This window comes from Zea mays, chromosome 5, assembly GCF_902167145.1.
Source record: "Zea mays cultivar B73 chromosome 5, Zm-B73-REFERENCE-NAM-5.0, whole genome shotgun sequence".
NCBI classification, from domain to species: domain Eukaryota; kingdom Viridiplantae; phylum Streptophyta; class Magnoliopsida; order Poales; family Poaceae; genus Zea; species Zea mays.
This window is the reverse complement of record NC_050100.1, coordinates 115,917,632-115,940,024: the sequence shown is the minus strand read 5'-3', so window position 1 is coordinate 115,940,024 and position 22,393 is coordinate 115,917,632.

Below are 22,393 nucleotides of genomic sequence, written 5' to 3'. Positions count from 1 at the left end.
TGGAAATGGGAAGACATTTGCATGGACTTCATAGTGGGATTACCCAATACCTCCAGACACCATGATTCTATTTGGGTTATCGTGGACAGATTGACCAAGACTGCTCATTTCTTGCCAGTGCACACCACCCACAAGACAGAGAAGTATGCTGAAATTTATGTTGATCAGATAGTAAGACTGCATGGTATTCCAAAGACCATTATATCTGACAGAGGAGCACTATTTGTGGCACGCTTTTGGGAGAAACTGCAAGAATCACTTGGGACCCAAGTAATCCGAAGCTCAGCATATCACCCACAAACCGATGGCCAGACAGAAAGGGTGAACCAGATTTTGGAAGACATGCTACGGGCATGTGCACTACACTATGGAAAGGACTGGGACAAGTGTCTGTCTTTGGCAGAGTTTTCTTACAATAACAGCTATCAATCTAGTCTGAGGATGGCACCTTTTGAAGCCTTATATGGGAGAAGGTGTAGGACCCCACTAAATTGGTCTCAGGCAGGAGAAAGGGAAATTTTTGGGCCAGATTTAGTACTCGAGGCAGAGGCAAAAGTCAGAGTTATTACCAAGAACTTGGAAGCTGCTCAGGCCAGGCAAAGGAGCTATCATGATAAGAGGCGGAAGCCTCTACAGTTTGAGGTGGGAGATCATGTCTATCTTAAGGTATCACCCACCAAGGGTGTCCAGAGATTCGGGATCAAGGGCAAGTTAGCTCCTCGCTACATTGGACCCTATGAGATCAAGGCAAGTTGTGGACCCGTAGCCTACCAATTGGAATTACCACCTCACATGTCAGCAGTTCATAATGTGTTCCATGTATCTCAGCTGCGGAAATGTGTTCGTCTACCCACTGAAGTGCTACCGGAACCAGACATTGAGGTAGAACCAGACTTGTCCTACTAAGAGTACCCCGTCAAGGTATTAGATCAAAAGAAGAGATCAACTCGGGCAAGGTCGGTCAGAATGTACAAGGTTCAGTGGAGTCACCATTCAGCAGAAGAAGCTACATGGGAGACTGAGGATTTTCTACGCTCTCACTTCCCCGACTTTCTGCCCAAAGGAGTCGGTATGTAACCCCAAAACCCCACCCCCACCTGCCCTTTGAATTCAATTATAAGAAAAACTTAGATAACAAGGATAGTCTAAGTTGTGGATATAACTTAAGAAGGGCTTCCTTCTGAAGTTGCAAAGAGGATGACATTCGAAGAGCAGTTAATAAGAGAAACTTAAGTGTAAAGGAAAAACAACACCAGCACACCTTCAAGCACCCTCCAAGGGACTCTACCTAAAATCTCGGGACGAGATTCCTTTAAGGGGGGAGGGCTGTAACACCCCAGGTGTTACCTTGGCTAGAGCCCACCTTGGCACTAGAAGCTGTGATCACAAGGGGTAAAGGCTTAGGGCAACACTTGAGAACTTGGAGATCAAGTGCTAAGAAAGTTGCCAATGACATAAGAAGCATTACTCTAATCCTTGCACACTTACTACCTTGGATAAGAGGGGAGAAGAACCCTAGACCTCTCCTAAACCCTATCTCCCAAAACCCTAGGTAAGAAGGGAAAGAGAGTGAACAAGTGTGCAAAGCATGAGTAAATTTTACCCAAACCTTAGCTAACCTAGTAACCATCAATTAGGGGAGGGAAATATTGCAAAAAGACCCTGGAGAAACCCCAATTCAAATCTCCAAGTGGAGAGAGAGCTAGAGCTCTCTATTTCCCTCTAAGTCAAATTCTAACCCTAAGTTAAAGTTCAAACGTGTTCACTTTGAAGATGGCGCCAAAACCACTTGGGTTCTATACCAAAAATGTGGTATACCACTTAAGGCACCCCCTGGAAAAAGTGGAAGCCGAGACTCGGACGTTTGATAGCTCTTGACATCAGTTTTGTCGCAATGTGGGCAGTGAGACAAGCCAGATTTGGCACCCGTCTATCTCCTGATCTAGGGCGTATCCTCCATTGGAACTCACACATGTGAGATAGCCCTAGGTGCCAGGAAGAGGTCTGCGCCGGATTCATGGCAAGATTCGCACGTTTGTGATCTCTGGAGACGTTTGAACAATGGCAGAAAAACACCTCCACGTGTTCGACGCCTTCTGCCCGCGCCAGAGCACGCTCATGAGCGCCCTCGCACGCCCAGCGCCGCGCCCGAGCCAAGCCAGTGCCATGGCCCGCGCCCGTGCTTATAAAACCCTCCCAGACTTAGATTGTACCCTTCCGCGCACCCTCAAACCTCACCGGAGTCTAGCTCGTCGCCGTTTGCCCGTGCGCAGCGAGTCCGCGGCCGCCCAATCCCTCTGCCACCATAGACCGGCCAGTGGAGCCATTCCCAACTCCGTCCAGCCCTCGGAGAAGACTGTGCACACCTCCGTGAGGCTCCCCGAGCAAGGAATCGGAGTTTGCTTCGCCGGAGAGGCCAGTCCACGCTCGCCGGAGCTCTCAACCCCGCCGGAGTACGTGGACCGGGTAAACCACTCCACCATCCTTCGATTCCTTGTGCACACGGTCGCTACGTTACCCCGTGAAGCTCACCATGCCCTCGGATTGAACCAGTTCGCCGTGGTTTGGCCGGTACACTCGCCGCCGACGATAACACCCGCCTGCGCGCGTGGACCGGGCGATTCCGGCCATCTCCGACGTCAAGCCGTACCTCGACGTGACCGCTAGAGTCTCCCCGAGCCAACCCCACCCTTCGCCGGACCTCCCTCGCCGCCGGTAAGCCGCGCCACCCTTTTCTTTCCCGCGGTTACTGTTTGCTTAAGGGGAAGGACTGCGGGTGAGAGGGAGAGAAGGTCAGGGGGTTTTGTGAAATGTCAGAGACACAGGGGAATAGTGGCGTGGGGGTAGATTTGCGAAGGTGGATTTAGTTTAAACCCAGGGACCTCGGCGTAAACTGTTTTTCCAGAAAACCTTTAGTAAATCTGTTTTTAAATTAAACAGAAACTTTGAAATTTCATAACTTCTGTTTAATTTATCCAAAATTGGTCAAACCAATTTTGTCAGACTCTAAATAATGTAACCTACTTAGAAAAAATATAAAACCCCCTATGTACTATAGAAAACTTTAAAGCTCTGATTTAATTATAGTTTTGACCAAAAACTTAATAATAGGGCAAAAATTAGTTGGACTAATTGACTGGGGTTAGAAAAATTTTGAGAAGTTTGTATCTACCTACTAAACCAAATAAAAATATGAAACCTCTCTGTCCACTCCATTAAGTTAGTTTTTACCCCTTATTCTATAATATGCTTAAGGATAAGGAAAATAGGAAATGTAATTTAATTAATGAACCAGAGATCACCTCTATTTTTGTTAGAATACTTGGTTGAGGTAGTTCACTGGAAAAATATATCATACCCTGGTTTAGTATAAAATAAGTAGGATCCCTTTTGTTTTAATAAAACAAGTGAAACTTAGAAAAACTCTACAAAAGTAACCCCAAGGTAAAAACACCCCCACCCTTGGGATAACTAGTGTTTTATTAATAAGAACTTAGGAAAAATAGGAAATCTGCTGTTTGACATTTTTCAAATAATAATGTAGTAGAAAGTGCCTTTTTGACATTAAACTTAAGAAAATCATAACTAAATAACCACCCCTTAGTTTTCTGTGATTTTTAGCACAGAAACCTATTATTGCTATGGGATGCCAGCAAAAATAATCTTTAGGACAGAACCTACCCCTAACTAAGAGATGTAGTGTAAAGTGGCCCATTTTGTATAACTCTTGTCATTTTTGTTTAAAGCCTAGCTTTTGTACTTTAAGCCTCAAATTCTTAAGACAAGCTAGAATAGCAAGTGACAACCCACTGTAATTTTTACAGAATTTTTGGAAATTATTAAAACACTGTCGTAGTTCAAACCTACACTAGAAACCCTAAATGGAAGTTAAAGAAAGGAAAATGAATAATGGGAATTAATGTCGTCCCAAAACCTTTATAAAATTGTCCACTGAAATCTATAAAGACAATACCAATCCACTATGTTATCCTAAAGGAAAACCTAAACCTAAAAGGTAATAAGTCTATGTATATGTATACCACTAGAAGCCCCACATAACCAGGAAACCCTAAGTTAATTCTTGACTTAGTTTCTTTAGTAATGTTCTTAAATCTTGCATAATCATGACATACATGTTCATTGCATTTCGATATACTGTAATCTTGCTGACGGAGAGTACATCCTCGTGCCGGAGCAAGGAGCTGCTCAGGAGGTAGCCCCAGATCCAGCACCCGAGCCTGCACCAGAGGACCTGCCAGCCACTGCTTTGGAAGGCAAGCCCCGGTTTTATGCATAACCTGTTATTTATGCTATTTCACTTCACTTAATGATTGTAGGATTGATTGTGCACTTAGGTGTAGGAATTGTTTGAAACCCTAGTTGCATGATCTCAGGAATCCTTTTGAGATGAATACTAGTATGATAGGACGAGTAGTTGCTTTATTTAATTAGGATCTCGGTAGAAGACGAGTGATTTTTCTAGCACTCGCGCGAGATCAGGAATTTGATTGTACCCACTTTCACACTATCATGATACTAGTTGGTGGACAACAATCCATGGGGATTGGTTGTTCACGAGATGGAAAATGGAATAAGGATTAACGTGCGGATACCTGTGTCAAGCGTTTGAACGTACTAAACACATACCGAGAAATATGGTAAATCGGTAAGCCTAGTACCTGATTGAACCTGGCAGTGGACTTTACCCCTCACGCGACCTGAGACGAGGTCTCCCATTCCGGTTATGGTGGGTACAAGTGCGGTCACTGCACGATGGCCAGTCGGGGTCAGTGAGGCATTGTACGCCAAGGCGGTGAGCCCTGATCTGCTGACGGGGAATCGATGGGGACGGTTGATATGTGTGGGGACGGAGTGCCCCTGCATGTCGTGTGTTTACGTTTACCTTGCAAGGATAAAAACTCGATTCGAATCGTCTGCTTCTCGCAACTAATGAGACTGCTTGATCCATTGTACTGCATTGAGTAATAAGTGGAAGTATGATGAGTTGAGATAAGATGTTGATTGTTAATAATGCTTGCTACCATGTATGAGTAGATAGTCCACTTTTAGCCTTAAGAGAGTCACACTTAACTTTGACTAAGTTAAAATCTTGATTTAGAAACTCAGCTAGTGCTTTTGGCAACCAAACCCCACAGCCAAACAGCTGCATGTCTAGAGGTAGAGGAGTAGACTCCTCACACCGGGTAAGTCTAGCTGAGTATTAGTATACTCAGCCTTGCTTGTGGCATAATTTTTTACAGGTTCTCTGGAGGAAATGGTTGCTGGAATAACTTGGCCGTCCACCTTGCCACCGGGTTGGACTGTCGAGTGGGACCCTGCCTCGGCTGAGGAGGAGCATGAGGAGTGATGGGACAGGCTTCCCCATCCCTCTATTTATTTACCGTTAGTTCATTTCCGCTGCACTTCGAACAATGATGGTTACTTTTGCAAAAACTCCGATGATGATGATGATGCTGTAATAATTTAATCCTCTGACATGTATGGTTTTATGCTTTATTGTATTTGCTCTGTGACTCACCTTCGAGTGAGATTGTGGTACTTGATCCTGTCAGTGGCCGTGTCGGACTAGATCCGAGGGATTGACGGGTTATTCCCATTTAAGTGTGGTCTAGCCTCTAAGGCGGGGCTTAGGCACTTAAGTTGGAATAATTCGGGCAGTTCCGCCACAAAAAACTCGATTCGAATCGTCTGCTTCTCGCAGCTAATGAGACTGCTTGATCCATTGTACTGCGTTGAGTAACAAGTGGAAATGTGTTGACTTGGCAAAAGATGTTGAATGCTAAATGGTTGATACCATGTATGATTACATAGGTACACATTTAGTCTTAAGAGAGTCACACTAAAACTTGAAAAACTAAAACTTGATTTTAGACTCAGCTAGTGCTTTTTGGCAAACCAAACCCCTCAGCCAAACAGCTGCATGTCTAGAGGTAGATGAGTAGACTCCTCACACCGGGTAAGTCTAGCTGAGTATTAGTATACTCAGCCTTGCTTGTAGCATAATTTTACAGGTTCTCTGGAGGACATGGTTGCTGGAGTGACTTGGTTGTCCATCTTGCCACCGGGTTGGACAGTCGAGTGGGACCCTACCTCAACAGAGGAGGAGCATGAGGAGTGATGGGACAGGCTTCCCCATCTCTTCGTTTATTTATCGTTAGTTTTATTCCGCTGCACTTCGAATAATGATCACTGCTTTTGTTAACACTCCGATGATGTTGTAAAAAATTAATTACTCCTTAATGTTGGTTTTATGTTTTATTGTATTTGCTCTGTGCCTCACCATCGAGTGAGTACGTGGTACTTGATCCTGTTAGTGGCCTCGTCGGACTAGATCCGAGGGACTAGCGTGTTATTCCTATTTAAGTGTGGTCTAGCCTCTAAGGTGGGACTTAGGCACTTAAGTTGGAATAATTCGGGCGGTTCCACTACAGCTGGTATCGGAGCTTGTATCACCACAGAGGAATCAATAAACTATAAATACCATCCTTTTCAAGAGTAAAACTTGTTAGAAACCAAGGTTGGATAGATCGGTAAGACGATAGGGATGAACATAGGGCGTGAAGCCTTAGGATAATAGAGGAGTAGCTAGGTGGCTAATTGAGTAAGCCCTACAGGATACTATAAGGAATGGGAATTTTTCCCTATTCCCTCTAAGTTGAAATGAGGTCGTTTAGGACGAGCATGCATGCATCATTTAATCAAACTACTTGGTAATTAGTTAAGAGCAATAAAATTCTATGAGACATGACAACAAAAGATTAAGTACACTCCATGACCTCAACACATCCTTAGAAAAGTCAGGCGCTGATTCCCTTTTATTTTTGTAATTCTTTTTCTTTTCTGCTTACACTTAACCGTACACAGATGACTTCTCACGGATCCTCGGAAGGAGGGAACACACATTCCCACACGGACGGACTTGCACGAGAGGGTTTTCCCCGCATCTTGTGGGAGGTACTGCAGGGAGCCGGTTACACGATGTCTCCCCAGTACATAGTGCAGCTGTTCGAGAAGCACCGGGTGCCCTGCTGTAGGGTGAGGATGACCCTGGAGCCTCATCCCTTACAGCCAGGCTGGCGTTCGTTGGACTCCGAGTCTTTCGGATACCGGGCTGAGGATACTATCGAGGCCATTGCTCTCCACGGGCTGACCACCTTCTGTGGTTTTCACCCCTTGGAGCTGTCCACTCACCCCATTGGTTTGTTCCCCGCGGAGAAGGAGGATGACCCAATGTGGAAGGATCGAGTGGAACATGCCAAGGATGTGTGGGCTCTATACCCAGGGTAGACTGCTCACCTCACGGTGCGATGCATGAATGCCCTGTGTCGTTTGCAAGTGATGCAAGGAGAGGCAATGTCTCAACTAGTGGCATTGTTGGAGGCTACCAAGATCACCCTAGACAACAGAGAGGAACTTGTGGTAGACCTATCCACTGAGATGGTGGAAAAGGACCTGCAGGTGGAACAGATGGCCAACCAGATTCAGGAGCTTGAGGAGCTAGTGGGAGCCAAGGAGAACACCATTGAGGTTCTTGAGGATCAGCTGATCAACACTCAACAACAACTCGAGGAGGCTAACCAACATTTGGATATGCACCATCAGGAGATTCAGGACATGGAGGCCAACGAGGATGTTGACATCGAGGGAGGAGTAGAGCTGGAGCCCGCATCTAGCCTGGACATTGCTGGCTCAGGGAGACCCCCTTCCCCCGAGTCAAGTGTTGCCTCGTTTGTCCATTGAGTTGCAGGGATAGGGTTAGAAGTGTGTGGCGGTAGAACTCCTCAAAGCTAGCATAGCTTTTGCACCCTTGGGGTACTAGGCTAGACAGAGTTGAGTCTTTTGGGTCACTGATGTAATTGTAACAAACTCTTTTGGAAGTATGGATGATGAATGATGTCAGCTTTAATTTATGAAGAAAAGTTTTATGCCGCGTAGTATCTTTTATGAATTATGCAATAAAATATTGGTTTCACCCTTTCGACTCTTTCACCACGTATAAACCCTAACATCAGAAGTATGATATTGAGAGCATCCTTAATTTTTTCAGATGGCAGGAAGAGCGCGTCGTGGACAGAATGAACGCATTCCTCCACCACCGCCACGCCTCCTACCATGCAAGAACTGATGGCTCAGCAGAATGAGATTCTGCGATAGTTGGCTCAGCGTTAGCCGCCACCTCAGCATTATGGTGGTGGTGATCACCATCAGCGTCCCCCAGTAGCAGCCACTTATTAGGAGTTCCTCAGCATTCAGCCACCGTTGTTCACTCGGGCAGAGGATCCGCTTGATGGTGATGTATGGCTTAGGGTAGTGGAATCCAAATTTCCACAACTAAATGGAGTTTGTTCAGATGTGGCTAAGGTTAGATTCTCCACCCACCAGCTTCACAGACCCGCGCGGACATGGTGGGACCACTTCCTCGCTATGCAGCCAGTTGACCATGTGGTGGAATGGAGATTGTTCAAGACAACCTTCAGAGGGCATCACATACCGGTAGGCATTATGGACCGCAAGCTTAATGAGTTTCTGGCACTCAATCAGGGGAATCGTACTATGTTGCAGTATGCTTAGGTCTTCAATGACCTGTGTTAGTATGCTGGATACCACGCAGACACTGATGAGAAGAAGAGGGACAGGTTCAGGAGGGGCCTCAGTACTAAGCTCCGTGACCGTCTCAACACAGTCAGGGCCAACAACTACAATGAGTTAGTCAACATGGCCATTTCCCAGGAAGACTGCATCACAGCCCGCTAGGCAGAAAAGAAGAGGAAGACCCCTGTGGCAGGACCTTCAGCTCAGCCTCAGCGCTTCAGGATTGTATCTGACACTCAGAACAGGGGACCTCAGCAACAGCAAGGATGTTGGGTGATCCGACCATAGCAGCAGCAGCAGTAGGCACCCAACCGCTCTCAGCCCCCAGTTCAGAGAAACAATCAGCCACAGCAGTAGTACCGTCAGGCCAATGACAACAGATGTTTCACTTGTGGTAACACTAGACACTATGCCAAGAATTGCGTCAGGAACCAGCAGAGGCAGAATTCCAATCAGAACCAAGGCAAGAGGCAGAAGGTGCAAGTGAGGCAAGGCAGGCTGAACTTCACCACCATGGCTGACATTCCAGAGGGAGCACCCGTCATGACTGGCATCTTTTCCATTTTGAATTATCCTGCAATCATTCTTTTTTATTCTAGTGCATCACACAGTTTTATCGGTGCAAAATTTAGTGCCAAATGCCAGTTACCTTTCCATCACACCAATGGGGGTGTTACAATTTCAACACCAGGAGGCAGGGTTGCCACCTATCAAATCAACAGGTAGGTGCCTATAAAATTTGGTAGTCTTGTCATTAGAACCACCCTCCTCAATTTGGGTTTGGATAGTGTGGATATCATATTAGGAACTGACTGGTTATCCAGGCATCAGGCAGTACTTGATATTGCAGCAAGGGCCATTGAGATACACTCCCCTACTTGTGGTGAGACTACATTATATTTGCCAAACCAGGGTTGTACCCGTTCCTATGCCTTCACTATGATAGAGTTGCCTATTGAGAGAATCCCAGTGGTCTGTGACTATCCAGATGTTTTTCTGGATGAATTACCAGGGATGCCACCCGACAGAGACATAGAGTTCGCGATTGAACTGCAACCCAGAACTGCCCCTATATCCAAGAGACCTTATCGGATGCCTCCAGCAGAATTGGCGGAGTTGAAAAAGAAGTTGCAAGAATTGTTGGACAAGGGATTTATTCGCCCAAGTACTTCTCCATGGGGATGTCCTGCCTTATTCGTGAAGAAGAAAGATGAGAGTTTGAGGTTGTTTGTTGACTACCGCCCTCTCAATGCGGTGACCATCAAGAATAAGTATCCATTGCCCCGCATTGATGTATTGTTTGATCAGTTGGTGGGAGCCCAGGTATTTTCAAAGATAGACCTTCGTTCCGGCTACCATCAGATCAAGATCCGGGCCAGCGATATTCCGAACACGGCCTTCTCTACCAGATATGGGCTTTATGAGTACCTGGTGATGTCTTTCGGGCTGACCAATGCCCCGGCTTATTTCATGTATTTGATGAACTCAGTCTTTATGCCAGAGCTAGACAAGTTCGTGGTGGTCTTTATTGATGACATTCTAGTTTATTCCAAAAATGAAGACGAGCATACTGAGCATATACACATCGTACTTCAGCGACTGCGCGATCATCGCCTATATGCTAAGCTGTCCAAATCTGATTTCTGGCTGAAGGAAATAAAATTTTTAGGTCACACCATTTCTCAGGAGGGGGTATCAGTTGATCCTAAGAAACTACAAGAAGTGATGGATTGGAAACCTCCTACCACTGTACGGCAGATTCGGAGTTTTATGGGATTGGCAGGGTATTATCGGCGATTTATTCCAGATTTCTCCAGGATTGCAAAGCCAATGACTGAATTGTTGAAGAAAGGAGTCAAGTATGAATGTAGCCAGAAATGTGAGGATGCCTTTCATACACTAAGGCAATATTTGACAACAGCACTCGTGCTAGCTCAGCCTGACAACACCAAACCCTTTGAGGTTTATTGTGATGCTTCAGGTACTGGATTGGGATGTGTCTTAATGCAAGACAACAGAGTCATTGCTTATGCCTCCCGAGCACTCTGACCCCATGAGCAGAACTACCCCACACATGATCTGGAGTTAGCAGCCGTAGTTCATGCTCTCAAGATTTGGAGACATTACTTGATGGGAGCTCATTGTAATATCTACACTGATCATAAGAGTCTCAAATATATCTTCACTCAGGCTGATCTTAATATGAGGCAGAGAAGATGGTTGGAACTCATCAAGGACTATGATTTGGAAGTGCATTACCATCCTGGCAAAGCCAATGTTGTGGCAGATGCCTTAAGTCGGAAGGCCCAGTGCAACTGTGTGAGTATGGATGCAAAAATCACCACCCTGTGTGATGAGTTGTGCAAGCTTAGCATAGAAGTTGTTTCCTCCGGTGCTTTAAGTTATATTTTAGTGGATCCCACCTTACATGAGCAAATAGTCATGGCACAGATTGGTGACAAGGGTGTTCGAGTCATTAAGGAAATGATCGAACAAAAGGTGGACAAATACAAATGCTTCGGTCAGGACAACAAAGGAATTCTATGGTTTGGAGACATATTGGTTGTTCCCAAGAACCCCAAGCTTAGAAAGAAAATATTGGATGAAGCTCACCTTTCCAAATTCTCCATGCACCCCGGCAGTAACAAGATGTATCATGATCTCAGATCCTTGTACTGGTGGACCAGAATGAAGAGGGAAATTGCTAAGTATACATCTGAATGCGACACTTGCTAGAGAGTCAAGGCCAGTCATTTGAAGGTAGCAGGCACCTTACAGCACCTTCCCATACCATCTTGGAAATGGGAGGAGATTTGCATGGATTTTATTGTGGGATTGCCCATTACCTCTCGACACCACGATTCTATTTGGGTCATCGTGGATAGATTGACCAAGACAGCTCATTTCTTGCCAGTGCATACCACCCACAAGACAGAAAAATATGCAGAAATCTATGTTGATCAAATAGTGCGTTTGCATGGAATTCCGAAGACTATTGTATCTGACAGAGGAGCACTGTTTGTGGCACGCTTTTGGGAGCAGCTCCAAAAGTCACTTGGAACCACTTTGATTAGGAGCTCAGCCTACCATCCTCAGACAGATGGTCAGACAGAGAGAGTGAATCAAATTATCGAGGACATGTTGAGGGCACGTGTGTTGCACTATGGAAAGAATTGGGACAAGTGTCTTTCATTGGCAGAGTTCTCCTATAGTAACAACTACCAGTCCAGCCTAAAGATGGCACCTTTCGAGGCCTTGTATGGGAGAAGGTGTAGGACACCGCTAAATTGGTCACAAGCTGAAGAAAGAGAAATATTTGGACCTGACCTGGTCCTTGAAGCAGAGGAGAAAGTCAGAGTCATTAAGAAGAACTTAGAGGCTGCTCAGGCCAGGCAAAAGAGCTATCATGACAGGAGGAGGAAGCCTCTACAGTTTGAAGTGGGAGATCATGTTTATCTTAAGGTGTCACCCACCAAAGGTGTTCAAAGATTTGGAATCAAGGGCAAGTTAGCTCCTCTCTACATTGGACCCTATGAGATCAAAGAAACTTGTGGACCTATAGCATATCAATTGAAGTTGCCACCCCATATGTCAGTAGTTCATGATGTGTTCCACGTATCCCAGCTACGAAAGTGTGTCCGCTTACCTACAGAAGTGCTACCTGAACCAGAATTGGAGATAGAACTAGATTTGTCCTATCAAGAGCACCCCATCAAGGTATTGGACCAAAAGGAGAGATCAACTCAAGCAAGGTCGATCCGGATGTATAAGGTTCAATGGAGCCACCATTCAGTAGAAGAGGCTATGTGGGAGACTGAGGATTTTCTACATTCTCGTTTCCCCGACTTTCTGCCCAAAGGAGTTGGTACGTAATCCAAAAACCCCACCCCCACCTACCCTTTGAATCTAAATAAAAGAAAAACTTAGATGTTAAAGGTATAGTAAGCTTTGAAAATAACTTTAAAAGGACTTCCTTCTGAAGTTGCAAAGAGAATGACATTCAAAGAGCAGTTAACTAGAGAAACTTAGCTAAAGGAAAAATGCAACACACCAGCACACCTTCTTGGTACCCCCTAAAGGATCCCTACCCAAAATCTCGGGGCGAGATTCCTTTAAGGGGGGAGGGCTGTAACACCTCAGGTGTTACCAAGACACTAGATTCACACTTGCACTGATGACTTGTTATCACATGTGGTTAATTGGAGGAGATGGAGCACCTAAAACCTTGGAAACATGGGTTAGCTAAGAAATGTTAATAACAAAAGCTTTACCCAAGCATTATGCAATTATCACTTTGGGCAAGAGAAGATTAAACCCTAGACCCTTCTTGAGCCCTTAACTCCCAAAACCCTGGTTTAAGGGAAAGGTTAAGCAAATGTGCAAATCATAAGTTAACCCTAAACCAAAGTTTAAGTAACATTATAGTCTACAAAATGCAGAGGGGAAACATTACAAAAAGGCCCCTCAAAGACCACAAATCCACTCCTTAAGTAGAGAGCACACGAGAGCTCTCTAATCTTCTCTAAGTCAAAATTTAACCCTAATCTAAAGATCAGATGTGTTCACTTAGTAAATGGCACCAAAACCACTTGGTCTGAATACCAAAAAGGTGCCAAACTACCTAAGGAAACCACTGGAAAAATTTGAACCCAAGCCAAAACCATTTGACATCACTCTTGTCTCGGGGTGGACAGTGAGACAACCCAGAATTGGCGTCCGCAAATCTCCCTACCTAGGGCATATCTGCCATTGGAACTCACATACAAGAGACAGCTGTTGGAACTTGCTCTCCTGGGAAAGTTGATCCAATGGGGGATGGAAAGCAACATAAACAAGGTTTGGCAATAGCTCTGTTGATCCAACCTCTCAAGGGCACTGTACGGGGGTATTTATAAGTGCCTGAGTGCCCAACGTCTCAATGTAAGGACTCATGTACCCTCAGGCACCTGGTCTATCCCCGGAATATTCCTATAAAGGAGGGTTACAGACTGTCATTACAGAAAAGCTATTACAAATCGGGCCCGTAACACACTTCTTCGTGCGGGGCCTATTACAATGGGTCGAATCCCATGTGGGCCTCCAGGTCGAGTGAGGACGGTGGACGGGGCGACGTCGTGGTAGGCCTTCGTCTTGTAGTGTAGAAGACGAAGGGTGGACCTCGCCAGTTATTCTGCTTCCGTTGGCGTAGCGAGATAGACGAAGGCTAGAGCAAAGGGTAGCGTCTTCGCCTTCGCCCCAACATTTGCCCTCCGAGGGACTAGTTCGACTAAGTCATCTGGTGCCGAAGACGTCGCTAGATGGTGGAGACGCTACCCTCGCTCGAAGTGGTTCCGCGGGGGTTTTTGATGTGACCGTTGACGGACGCGGTACTGTTGGATTGCGGGTTTCCCGAAGCGTCGCGTCCTATGTATAAAAGGGGGGGTGGGGCGGCGTGGGTCAGGTTCTCTTTCTGCGTGCCGCAAAACCCTAGCCTTCTTTTGAAACCGTTTGTCCGCTCGCCTGCCCTCCTTGCTCCTGCTCGTTGGAGATCTGGCCCGCGTCAAGCAGACCGCCCGCCGCCGCCGACGGTACGTACCAACATGGCGGCAGAGGAGCTACATCCTGGTGATACAGTGGAGTTTGGCGTGTCGCGGATTTCCTCGGTCCGCATTCAGGATATGCAGCAGCTTGGATATTTTGGCAGCGGAGTGAGGCGTGTCCCAGGGGCGGAGGAGGTTCCTGAGCCAGAAGGCGAGTTGGTCGTGTTTGAGGTGTTTTTCACCGCTAGCCTTCGTCTGCCTGCACATCAATTTGTGGCGGAGGTCCTGCGGAGATTCGAGGTCCAGGTCCACCAGCTGATGCCGAATGCTGTGGTGGCCCTGGTGAAGTATGTCTGGGCAGTGACTTCGTATGGTAGTCAGCCCTCTATGGAGGTCTTCGCAAAACATTACTGTCTGCATTGGCAAAAGAGGAAAATTGGACATAAGATTGCACAGTTTGGATCGTGCACGTTTATGCCGAGGACCGGGAAGACTTCGATGGAAGTCGTGGAGTTGGTTCCCTGCGCCCGCAATAAGTGGGGCAACTGGTGGGATTTCTGGTTTTACGTTTCCGAAGGCGCAGTCGAAGACCACCCAGGACTCCCCATGGCCGTCATGTGCTCCCATTATTATGTGGCGTACCCGCAATTTGAGGTGGCAGAGGATGATGAAGACGAAGGAGCCCTTCGGTGCGCTGGCCGCATGAGTAGCGGGCGCGATTTAGTTGAGGAATTTATCGGGTATGGGGTATGGCCCTTGACACCTGGATGGGCGCTGGGCGAAGTATGCCCTCACGAGATGCCCTCCCAGGGCGGGCAGCGGGTGCGAAGTCCTGCCTTCGCGTTGGATCTGCATGGCCGGGATCCCGCCGCATTCGTGCGTGAAGTGGAAGACGGTGCGGCGAGGATCGTGGGGCGCTATGTGCCAAAGACAGAGGGTCTGTGGAGCTGGGATATCCGTGGGTCCAATGATAGATTGAATCGGGTCTTCGAATTGAACTGCTTGCCATATGGTGGTTATCTCGGGGAAGATGCCGCCGACCGCCGCGGGAAGAAACCGATGGACGTGACCGAGGAAGGGCCTTCGCAGGAGGCTGCCCTGGCCACTAAGAAGAGAAAATTAGGTACTGTAGTGGGGGAATGGGGGTGTCTGATAGTTTTGCTGTGGATTTGATGGGGACGTGCGCAGCCCTCGGGGGAAGGATGTCTTCGCCCGAGCTCCGGGAGTCGTCGACGCGAATGCTGGAGGTTACCGGGGGTCGATGGCCCAAGAATGTTCCGATCCCCCGCGCGGCTGGCAAAGACTTCTTTACATCCCCAATGGCACACGACTTGAAGGTTTTTACTTACGGGTTGAGTATTGTTGCTGTTGTATCGGCAGTGATGGAGAAGGACCGTCAAGACGCTGCGCAGAAACGTCGGGCGGTCATCAGGATCGCGGATCCGATGCGCGAGGCGAAACGGGCATGGGGGAGCGCGAAGGCTGCTGCCTCTGGTGGTAGCAAGCCGGTGCCGGCTGCGAAACCGGCCGCCCTCGGGCACGGCAAGGCGTCGGCGAGTACGAAGGCTGCCGCCTCTGGCGGGAGCAAGCCACCCTCGGGCGGGGTCGTGAAAGGGCGAAGGCCGCTTTCACCGACGCGATGCATTGCCGACTTCGGCACGGACATCAGTGTCGACGATTATCTTGTTGGTAAGTTAAGACCTTCTTCTGTTTTTTTGCTCGACGAAGTGTTTAACCAGTGTCGTGGTGCAGGTTCGGGCGAGGGGCAACTGACTGTTGTCCCGCCTCCGGTGGTGACCACTTCGCCAACGGCGATGGTGGGGGCGAAGGGTGCCGCGCGGGACCCGTGGTCCACTTTCTGCGCGAGCGGCGAGATTCAGTCGGCCGCCGTCGCTAAGGACGTGGTGGGCTCCATGTCCCAGCGACTGAGGGAAGCGTCGCAGCAGCTGTCATAGCAGCTGAAGCAAGTAAGTTGTGTTGGACTTTGATGTTTGTTGTTTTTGTAAGGATTCAGGTCTCATGGGTTTATTTGTCAGGCGGCCAACTTCGCTGATCTCGTCGCGTCGGGTGCCCTGACTGCGGACATTGCTGCTGAGGTCGAACGTCTCCGGGCACAGCATGCGGATGCTGTGCGAGAGAAGTCGGCTGTGGAAAGCAAGAACCGCAGGCTGACGGAGAAGGTGGCCGTCATGGAGGCCGAGAAGACGGATCTCCGGCGCCAGCTGGTGGAGGAGAGGAGGGAGGCGAACAAGGCCATTGCCGATGCACAGGCTGCATAGGCCGAAGCTAAAGTGGCGCAGGCGGAGGACAGTCTCGCCCGCCAACGCGTCGATGAGCTAGAGGTGAGGTTCAACGCCCTGCGCGGCCGCGTGGACAAGGCCGAGTCCTCGGCACGCGCGGAGGTCGAGCGGACGCACGCGCAGTTTGTGGACGCGTACCGCGAGCTGGGTGCGCGGACTGCTGACTTCGAGGTGCCTGGCCAAGAGGCGGGCCTTCGCTTCCTCGAATGGTTGCAGGAGGAGTTGCTGGTGCTCCCGACCATTGTGACGGGCTTCATGTCCTTTGCCTCCCTCGTCACCTACGAGGGTGCCATGAATGCTTTGTCCCGCGAGGGGTGCAGGCACTACGAGGTCTTCGACCAAGCGGACGAGAACTTTGAACGTGAAATCTTCATGGTCGAAGACCCTGTGGCGAAGCAGTCGGTGGGGGCACTTTTTGATAGGATGTGGGGTCCGCACGGCCGAGAGGCTGTCAGGGATCGGTCCGACCGGGCGATAGAGTAGGTAAAGGCTGTTTTTGTGTGGTTGTAAGTGTGGGTATGTGTGGTTTCGCTAAGTGAGTGTGCTGTTGCTGCAGATGGCTCATGCCGAAGATGTCGAGGACCTTGTTGGTCTAAACGGCACGCTGCCCGAGGCCGCAACGGTGGAACCGGTGCCACCGTTGGATGCCGGTGAAGGCACCTCGGCGATCCCTGCGTCCGCTGCGGCCGGCGAAGACCCCACACCGGCCCCTGCGCCGACGGGCGAAGCCGCCCCGAAGGTGGTGGCCGAGCCGGCCGCCGAGCCGGCAGCCGAAGACCCCACTGTCGTGGCTGGGCCTTCGCAGGTGGCTGAGTAGGTGTTGAGGAGTGTGTAAATTTTGTCTGTGTGATACTGAACCTCGGTTGCTGCGTAGGTTCTTGGGTCTGGGCCTGCGCACGCAACCGCTACTGACAATGATATTTTTGTGGCGGCTTCGACCGTGGCTGCTGATGATGATTCGTTTGGCTCTGTGTTTATGTGCTTTGAGTCTGATGATTCTGGGAGTTCGATTGCGTGGACGGAGGAGTCTTCAGATGAGGACTTGGATTATTTTGCGGCGTTGGATGTGGCTGCAGCAGAGCCTTCGCTGCGCACGGAGGGTTCCGAGCAACTCCCAGGCGCGAGTACTGGTTATAGGCGGCGAAGGGCGGTGGCGAAGCGAAGAGTGAGTGAATTGTCGCGAAGTGGTAGGCGTTATCGGAGCGAGGTGGAGAGGGGTCGTCTTCGCGTGGATGGGATTGGTAAGTGAGAATTGTTGTCCTCGCCGATTGGGTTGAGTGTGGGTGAGGGGGAGCTGCGAAATTTGTTTGAGGGTGAGGAACTGAGGATAGTGTTGTTCAACTACAGGGAGATGGGTATCATCCCGAAGGTTGAGCCGATGTAATATGTGATGCCCTCGCTGTGTGTACGTAACCATAATTTTGTGTGATGAAGCTGCACGCTTTCATTGATCAGGCCGCTCCCGTAGGTGACTTCTGTACGGAGTCTTTTGGGAAAGACTTCGATTTTGCATACCTATGATTCCGGCTGCATTCGTAGGTGACTTTTGCGCGGAGACTTTTAGAAAAGACTTCGATTTTGCTTGCCTAGCATTCCGGCTGCACCCTTAGGCGACTTTTGCACGGAGAGTCTTTTTGGAAAAGACTTCGATGTTGCGCACTTATTGTGCTAGTCTGGCTGCACCCTTAGGCGACTTCCACACGGAGAGTCTTTTGGAAAAGACTTCAATTTTGCGCACTTATTGTGCTAATCCGGCTGCACCCTTAGGCGACTTTTGCACGGAGAGTCTTTTGGAAAAGACTTCAATTTTGCGCACTTATTGTTCTAATCCGGCTGCACCCTTAGGCGACTTTTGCATGGAGAGCCTTTTGGAAAAGTCTTTGATTTTGCGCACTTAATGTGCTTATCCGGCTGCACCCTTAGGCGACTTTTGCGCAGAGTGTCGCACGCGAGGGTGGCCAGCGCTGCCCCTCGCGGTGACTTCGATGTGGTCGAATGCCGAAGACCGTCGATGCGGTCTTTTTCGACATTGTCTAAATTTTTGCGGGGGAATTTTGTGTGTATATTACATGGCTCCACCTCATTAAAAACCTCACCCCCCGGGAGGAAAAGAGTGCGGGCCGAAATAATAATGTTTGGTGAATTACAAGGGCGTGTTAGCCCTGAGGATTCAAACAAAAAATTTACGGAGATTATCAATATTCCAGAAATGCTCTAAGTCTTCGCCTGATGGCGTTGTTAGCCTGTACGCGCTGGGGGACGCCTTCGTCTTGACGATGAAGGGACCCTCCCACTTTGGCTCCAGCTTGCCCCGTGACTCTGTCCGAGTTGTCCGGACGAGTACGAGGTCCCCTTCGTTGAATTCTCTTGGGACGACTGTGTGGTCGCGCCATGCTTTTGTTTGAGCTTGGTACTTGTTGAGGGCCTACAGGGAGAAGACACGGTCTCCGTCGATGAGGTCATTGGAAGTTGGTTCGTCTACGTCGGGGACGGCTGAAGTGCTTGTCCGCGGTGACCCATGTTTTATTTCCTGTGGGGTCATGGCCTCAGATCCATATAGCATGCGGAAGGGAGTGAACCTAGTCGCCCGGCACTCGGTCGTGTTCAGCGCCCAGACTGCCTCAGGTAGCAGGTCAGCCCATTTGCCCTTCTTGTCGTCGAGAAGCATTTTCTTGATGGCCGTGAAAATTTTGCCGTTGGCGCGCTCCACGACACCGTTAGATTGTGGGTGATATACTGAGGCGAAGGCAAGCTTGGTGCCAATCGAGAAGCATAAATCTTTGAAGGCTTGGCTATCAAATTGTTTGCCGTTGTCAACTGTGAGCTCGGACGGGACTCCGAATCGGTAGACAATGTTTTGCCAGAAGAATTTCTGGACAGTCTTCGATGTTATTGTGGATACTGCCCTTGCCTTGATCCACTTGGTAAAATACTCGACGGCGACGAAGGTGAACTTTAGGTTCCCTTGGGCCGTGGGCAGTGGCCCGACAATGTCCAGGCCCCAGCGCTGAAGGGGCCACATGTGGGCGATCAGCTTTGTGAATTGCGAAGGGTTGCCCGAACGAGGGGAAAACTTCTGGCAGGCTTCGCACGACCTCGTGACTCGATTCGCGGCGCAGATCATAGCGGGCCAGTAGAAACCTTGACGGATCACCTTGGCAGCAAGGGGCCTAGGCCCCGCGTGAGAGCCGCAAGTTCTGCTGTGGACTTCGCGCAGGATTTGGACGCCTTCGGTCTCGGTGACGCATTTAAGCATGGGTTGGCTAACCCCCTTCTTGTAAAGCTGGCCCTCAATGAGTGCGAAGTCTCGGCTTCGGTGTTTGAGGCGCTTGGCCTTGTTGATATCGCTTGGATGGTAATATCCCTGCAGGAATAGGGTGATTGGCGCTCGCCAGTCTTTGGTCATGATGAGGTTGACTATGCGGCGGCCTTCGGTGTCGTTGGTTATTTGTAGGCCCTCTGGGCTGCGGACGGCTAGCGTGCCGATGACATGGTAGAACACGTCGGAGGGCAAGGCCTTGCCTCTGGCTGCTGCTTTGGCCAATGCATCGGCCTCCTCGTTCTTGGCTCGGTCCACATGCTGCAAGGTAAAGCCCTTAAATTATCTCTCAAGATTGCGGACAACCGTGACATATTGCATGAGTGCGGGGTCCTTTGCTGCATAATCTTTTTCGACCTGGCCGGCAACTACTTTGGAGTCTGTTTTGATTATGCATGTAGTGACACCGAGCGCCCGTAGCTTGCGAAGGCCGAGGATGACAGCTTTGTACTCTGCTACATTGTTGGTGCATCTGTTGGACTCCAAAGCAAAGCTGAGGCGTGTCGCGTATCTGTGTTTGACCCCTGTGGGTGATGTGATGACTGCAGCTGCGACTGCCCCCGCATGGCACCATGCGCCGTTGCAATGGATGGTCCACACCTTCTCTGCAGGCCCGTCTGGCTGCGTTATTGGCCATGTCCTGTCAACGATGAAGTCTGCCAGGACTTGTGACTTGATGGCTGTCCTGGGCTCGAAGGTAATATGGTAGCCAGAGAGTTCGGCTGCCCATTTGGCGATCCGGACAGACGCCTTCGGATTTCTGAATAATTCGCCGAGTCCCCTGTCCGAGGTGACCCGTACCTTGAATGCTTCAAAATAGTGGCACAATTTGCGCGATGCCATGGCAACTGCGTAGGCAATTTTTTCCAACTCTATCATGTTGCATTTGGAAGTCGTGAGGACTTCGGAGACGTAATAAACTGGACACTGCCGAGTTGTGCCCTCTCTAGCCTGCTCTTGTACCAACGCTGCGCTGACTGCGTGTGGCGAAAATGCGACGTAGAGCAACAAGGGTAGCGAGGGGTTGGGGCCGGTAAGGATTGCCAACTCTGACAGGTGCTGCTTTAGTCATGCGAAGGCCGCTGCTTGCTCTGGTCCCCATGCGAAGTCTTTTGCGCCGCGTAGCGTTTTGAGGAAAGGTAGGCTTTGCTCTGCGGACTTGGAAATGAATCTGTTGAGGGCGGCCAATCTTCCTGTCAAACGTTGGACGTCTCTGGCTGACTGCGGAGGCGTCATGTTGATGATAGCCTGGATCTTGGTTGGATTGGCTTCGATCCCGCGGTGCGACACCAGGTAGCCCAGTATCTTTCCCTGGCGAACGCCGAAGACACACTTCTCGGGGTTTAGGCGAAGCCGTGCGTCCTGCATGTTCGCGAATGTTTCTGCGAGGTCGGCCAGATGATCCTCTTTGTTTTTGCTGGCGACGATGATGTCGTCCACATACGTGAATATGTTCCGGCCGACTTGGCTCTCGAGCACTGTCTTGGTGAGGCGAGAGAAGGTGGACCCAGCGTTCTTTAGTCCCTCCGGCATTCTGACGAAGCAATATGTGCCGAAGGGTGTGATAAAACTAGTACTGGCCTTGTCTTCCTCTTTCATATATATTTGGTGATAGCCAGAGAAGCAGTCAAGGAGTGACATGACTTCGCATCTGGCCGCACTATCGACGATCTTGTCGATCCGAGGCAGCGGGAAATTATCCTTGGGGCAGGCCTTGTTGAGACTGGTGAAATCAATGCACATCCACCACTTGCCACTCTTCTTTTGCACCATGACTACGTTTGCGAGCCACGTAGGGTAGGCAACTGGTTCGATGAAATTGGCCTCAAGCAGGCGGTGTACCTCGGCTTTGGCGGCTTCGGTTTTTTCATCAAACATTTTGCGCAGTCTCTGCTTCTATGGCCGCACCGAAGGGTCGATGCCCAGGCTGTGTTCGATGATGGTGCGACTGACTCCGAACAGGTCGAGGGCGGACCAGGCAAAGACGTCCTTATTTTTGGAAAGACAAGAGATGAGTCTCTCCTCGTCATGCGAAGTAAGGTCTTCGCTTATGATGACCGTTTGCTTGGGCGTTGCCTGGTCAAGGGGAACCGTCTTCGTTCCATCGTTGCTCTGCAGCTGTGCCTTTACATGTTCGTTGGAGGTTGGGCGGGTAGCCTCGAAGACCTCGCGCTGCGTCGTGAGACAGTGTACGTTCCTTTGCCCTGGAACAAAGTCTCTTTCAATGTTGCACACGGTCTGCTAGTTGCCATACACTGTGATCACGCCTTGCGGACCCGGGATTTTCATGCACAGGTAAAGTCCTTGAATGGCTGCTTCGAACTTGTTGATGGAGCCTCGACCCATTATGGCGTTGTACGGGTATACCATGTCAACGATGTCGAAAGTGACCTGCTCACTTCGTGCATTGGGTGCTACACCGAAGGACACGGGTAGCTCTATCTTGCCCACAGGAAAGGTGCCCTTGCCGCCGAAGCCATATAAGGGGTTGTCCGAGGGCTTGAGTAGGCTATGGCTGATGCCCATGCGATCGAAGGCGTGGAGGAAAATGATGTCCGCTTGGCTGCCATTGTCAACTAAGACTTTGTGCAGGTCCCAGCCTGCCACACTGCAGTTGATTACCATGGCGTCCATGTGGGGTG